Below are 6,000 nucleotides of genomic sequence, written 5' to 3' on the forward strand. Positions count from 1 at the left end.
AGATTTTATTTATTTGAGAGAGAGAGAGATAGAACAAGTTGGGGGAGGGGCAGAGGGAGAAGCAGACCCCCTGCAGAGCAAGGAGCCAGATGGGATCGAGCCCCCGCATGGGGCTCCCTGCTCGGTGGGAAGCCTACTTCTCCCTCTCCCACTCCCCCTGCTTGTGTTCCCGCTTTCGCTATTTCTCTCTGTCAAATAAATAAAATCTTCAAAAAAAAAAGAGGGATGCCTGTTCAGCCCTCTGAATGAGGAAAAGCAAAGCAAGGGGCATTTGATGGATCTGAGAATAGAAAAACTGCAAGAGAGCCAACAAATACTCACTGAAAGGTACAGCAGGCCAATCCAAGAACTGACACTGGAAGGGGTTTTCCTAATTCAGTAACTGTTGAGTGTAAGGAGTCCATAGGAAGACCCTATAAATTCCGGAAACTGAACAGTTAGGGGTCCCTTCAAGGACAAGGCCCCACACAGAGAAATCAAAATTAAGCAGATTAGGAACAACAGAGACCAAGCAAAGAGAGGTTTGGATTCAAGTGTAAAATGGGAACAGAGCCAGGTAATCTCAGAAAGCAGGTTGACATAGTTTTTTAACACTACACAAACACAACAGATGAAAGCTCTCTGAAGTACAAAAGCTACCCTGAACTACACTTCCTAATAATTCCAGAAAACTAAACTCAACCTACAAAAAAGCAACAAAAATATCAAGGCCAAATCCCAGCAAAATTATTATAAGAAAAAAGAATAAGAAACAGACATCCAAAGAGACAATGAAAATATGCTAGAAAGACATGCTCAGAAAACATCAAAATAGCATATTACTTAAAAACAAGATTCAAAAAGGAAAAAAAAATTCAAGAAAATGATTCCCAATTTGATAGAACCTTAATCAGAAAAATTCAGAAATGAAGGCACAGATGTCAAGAAAAAATTAGAAATAAAAATGTCAGAAATAGAGTAAGGTAGAGGGAACACAAGAATGAATAAACACAACATATAGTGCCTTAAAAGAAAAAGTGAAATGGGGGACTTTTAAAAATTTATTATTTTTGATTTTTTAAAAAGACTTTATTTATTTGAGAGAGAGAAATTGTGAGTGGGGGGATGAGCAGAGGGAAAGGGACAAGCAGACTCTGTGCTGAGCACGGAGCCTGACTTGGGGCTCAATCCCATGACCGTGAGACCACAACCTGAGCTGAAATCGAGAGTTGGATGCTTAACATACTAAGCCACCCAGGTGCTCCTTATTTATTTTATTTTTAATTAAGCTCTACATCGTGAGACTTGAACACATGAGCCCAAGATCAAGAGTTGCATGCTCTACTGACTGAGCCAGCCAGGTGTCCCTAAATGGGGGACATTTTTAAAAATAAAAAAGAAGGGGCGCCTGGGTGGCTCAGTCGTTAAGCATCTGCTTTCGGCTCAGGTCATGATCCCAGGGTCCTGGGATCGAGCCCTGCATTGGGCTTCCCGCTCCGCGGGAAGCCTGCCTCTCCCTCTCCCACTCCCCCTGCTTGTGTTTCCTCTCTCGCTGTGTCTCTCTCTGTCAAATAAAATATTTTAAAAAATAAAAATAAAAAATAAAAAATAGAAATGGAGATCACATCCAGTGGTCCAACAACCCTATGCCCATGGCTCATGAATATAAAGATCTAGAACTTAGAGCACATTTTCCCACCCATGGGGCCATGGTGGACCCATGGAGACACCCAGGGTACAGCTGCTATGGGAAACTACTTGAATAATGGAAGTAGATGTGTTGAAGCAGAATATTGATTTTTGTCAACAGGCTTCATATCCACTGATTCCTCACAACTGAGTGGGGGTTGCACACTCTTGCAAAAGTGTTGAACCTTTAGATTTGGGGAACTTGTGGATCTTTGATATACATCAAAGAACATTCTGTTGTGGATCCAGTGGTAAAGAACATGGAATTTTGTGCCACTTACATCACACTCACAAATTTAGTATCAGTTAATGAAAAGTTGGTATATGCTCTTCATCCAGAGAATCCTGGAATGACCATGCTGATACAAGAAGCTATCATTACTGTGAAAGGAATTAGCCTAGGGAGGCATATGGAAAGTTTAAAGACAAACCCTATGTCACCTGATGCAAAGAATGGTCAAGGTGCCTTGGAAGGGGTGATCAACAGGTTTACTACAGAGCAGGAGGACTTGTGAGAGTCTGTGAAACATAGTGCATATTCAGAGGCCAAGAACATGGAAAACACAGAAGTTAAGAAGCACAGTGTCTACCACCTTCATTCTACATTTTGTCAGGAAAAAAAAAAAAAAACAGGGGCACCTCGGTGGCTCAGATGGTTAAGCATCTGCCTTTGGCTCAGGTCATGATCTCAGGGTCCTGGGATTGAGCCCCGTACCGGGCTCCCTGCTTGGCGGGGAGCCTGCCTCTCCCTCTCCCTCTACTGTTCCCCCTGCTTGTGCTCTCTCGCTCTCTTTGTCAAATAAATAAATAAAATCTTAAAAAAAAACCCACCACCAACAACAAAACAAAACATGCTTGTAGAGAAATTGAGTTTATTTAGGGAAAGGAATACTAGAACAAAGAATGAATTTGTTATATCTTGACTTTTTTTTTGGTAGGAAGAACTCTTTCATTCCAAGAAACATCTTTTTTTTTTTAAGATTTTATTTATTTATTTGACAGAGAGAGACACAGCGAGAGGGGGAATACAAGCAGGGGGAGTGGGAGAGGGAGAAGCAGGCTTCCCACTGAGCAGGGAGCCCGATGTGGGGCTCGATCCCAGGACCCTGGGACCATGACCTGAGCCGAAGGCAGATGCTTAACGAACTGAGCCACCCAGGCACCCCTAATTTTTGATACTAGGATTGTCTTTTAAAAGCAAATGTTTATTTATTTTTAATTTTTTTCTAAGATTTTATTTATTGACTTGTCAGAGAGAGAGTGCGCACAAGCAGGGGGAGCGGCAGAGGGAGAAGCAGGCCCCCCGTGGAGCAGGGAGCCGACGCGGGGCTCCATCTGAGAGCCGGGGATCACTGGGACCAGGATCATGACCTGAGCCGAAGGCAGATGCTCAGTTGACTGAGCCCCCCGGGCACCCTAAAAACAAATGTTTATTATTGAGTGCCAATATGTCAATGCCCTGAGCCAAACATTTTCATAATCGTGACTCAAAGTCCTAAAGCTAATAGGGTAACTCACTTCACCCGTCTGCTGGTTTATCCTTCGGTCTAATATGCCTCAGCTGCCTCTGTTCTAATTTCAGTCCTAATTAAAATATTCAATATACACAGTTGACACTCTGGTGCTTTGCTCAATTTCTTGGCTCTTTCTTATAATAATGCATGTCTCTTCTCTTTCCACCTTCCCCCTGACAAGACAACCAGAGATCAAATCCTACAGACTTTTCCTCCCTATCTTCTTGAAATAAGCCTTTCTTCTACATTCCCACTATTGCCTTGGTCCAAGCCTACTCATATTTTTCTTACTCTTTTGCCATAATTTCCTATACAAGACCTATTTCCCTGGTATCTGTGTCTCTCTCCACTCTAGTCCATTCTTCACTCTACTATTAAAAAAAAAAAAAGGCAGCCTTGTCCAGTCTTCTGCCTCAATACTTCTATGAGCTCCTATATTAGTCTGCTAGGGTGGCTATAACGAAGTACCACAGTTTGGGTGCCCTAAACAGCGGCGATTTACTTCCTCATAGTGGTGGAAGGTAGAAGTCCAAGATCAAGGTGTCAGCAGGGTTGTTTTCTCCCGAGGTCTATCCCATGGTTTGCATGTGACTGTCTTCTTCCTGTCTTCACAGTCTTTTCTCTGTGTATCTGTGTCCTAACCTCATCCTCTTATAAGGAGAGTCATATCAGATTAAGATCCACCCTAATGACTTCATTTAAACTTAATTACTTCTTTAAAACCTCATCTCCAAATATAGTCATATTTTGAGGTACGGAGGGTTAGGACTTCAACACACAAAAGCTTGGTGTAGAAGGACATTTACTACTGGGCCCTACAAGCCACTGCCAACTTCATCTCTGATTACTTCCCCCTATCACACATCCCTCACAGCCTTGCCTTCCTAAACTTCTTCCTGTTTCCCTATGAGGCAGATACTATTTTGACTCCAGGTTTTGCATAAGTCATCCCTCTAACTGACTTCTGTTTCCTTTTCTCCCTTATTTTTATTTGTTTGAGTGTATAACACTGCTTTGTGTTCATAATTGATAAGCTTAAAAAAATGGTGTGTATATATATAATACACACCTATATATATATCTCCTTTTTTTTTTGAAATTCACAAGGAGATAAATATGGCAATGTTGAAAGGCATTGGGGGGCCCAGAGCGCCCAATCTTTGTTACAACAGGCTGAGATCCATCTTCATGCAGGCCATTTCTGAATAGGCAAAAGGCATGATAAGGTAATAGTGCCAAAGATACAGCTGTAGGATTCTAAACAGGAGTGATTCTTCTATTATTAAGGCTGGTTTGGATGATAAATCTCTGCAGATTTATATTGCATTCCTTGAGCTGAATAATCCGATGTGATCTCTTTGCGTTCTTCCTCTAAATAGCTCCATTGAGGGGCTCAATAGGTTAAGCATCTGCCTTCTGCTCAGGTCATGATCCCAGCGTCCTGGGATCAAGCCCTGCATCAGGCTCTCAGTTCAGCAGGGAGCCTTCTTCTCCTTCTCCCTCTGCCTGATACTCTGCCTACTTGTGTTCTCTCTTTGTCAAATAAATAAAATCTTAAAAATAAAATAAAATAAAAAGCTCCACTGAAAGTTTAAAACTGTAGGTCCTGAATCATTTTCCACTTATGGGTGAAGTTTTGTTTATCCGGTAAGTCACCGGCCTCACTGGTATCTCAATTTGTACTCCCTGTACAGAGAGTACTTTGGAATTTTCAGGTGCATTGGCATGGTCAGGCCCTCAGGGATCCCCATGTAAGGGAACGCCATTAATATTGAGGGCATGTAGAGACTTTTACGGGGGAGGGTCTGAGACTTCAGGCCTCCAGAAGGAGTCCTGGGGCAGTGCGGGCGTTATGGGTGGGCAAATGCTGGAGAACACCAAGGCACACCCTAGCACTGGAAACCCTGATCCTACAGTGCCTCCAGCCTCTGCACTGGGCTGCGGATCCCTGGAGGCCACAGCTTTGGCTTGGTCCTTCTTAGGTTCTGGCTACAAATTTGATTTGTGGAGCCCGGTTAAGGCGAATTGCAGCTGGGTGGTGCCGGTTATGTCACTTGATCCTTCCCGCCGGGCCCATCCTCACCTCCTCCAGGTTCAGAGCCGCCGCCTCCCTAGGGCCGTTTGCCCGGGCCAGGAGTGGGACAGCGTGGTCTGCTGACTCTGGACCAGAGGAGGACACCATTCCCTAAGGGTCGTAGAGAAGGCCCGGGGATCCGGAGCAACTTGGTCACAGCCTCCAGGTGTGGTGTGGACTGCGGAAATTGTTCCCGAGCTGTGGATTACCACCTGAGGCACCGTGGAGGCACAGGATAGAGGGGGCTCTTAGGGGCCAGGGAAGGGGGGGCAGCTTCTTTGTGTTGCCCAAAGCCGCTGCACAAAGCCAAGGCAGACAAATGGTTCTCCAGGAGGCTTTTTCTCCTCTGGGAGGCTTTTTCTGGGTCCCCAGGGCTGCAATTATTTTATTTATATCTGTATGGATTCACAGATTCTTACTTAATTCTATTAATTATAATCCATTACCGTCATTTATTTTGTTGTCTAAATTTTCCCAGCTTTGGCCATTGGGAGTCTCTTTAAGTTCAATCCTATGCCTCTTGATCTATCTCCATCCGTTTTTGCATTTTCTTATTTTCTGGCATTATAAGATGTTTCAGGCTCTTGTACTTTTCCTGCTCCAGCCCTAGAATCAGACATTTCTCCAAAAATCCCTGGTTCTTGTTAGTGAAGTGGCTGTGGTATCTTATTGTGGTTTCATTTTGTGTTTCCCTAATGACCCGTCACCTTGAACTTCTTTTCATTTGGTTTTTAGCCATTTGTG

Source organism: Callorhinus ursinus, unplaced genomic scaffold (genome assembly GCF_003265705.2).
Source record: "Callorhinus ursinus isolate GAN/ISIS: 27379988/994484 unplaced genomic scaffold, GSC_fseal_2.0 scaffold7, whole genome shotgun sequence".
Taxonomy (NCBI): Eukaryota; Metazoa; Chordata; class Mammalia; order Carnivora; family Otariidae; genus Callorhinus; species Callorhinus ursinus.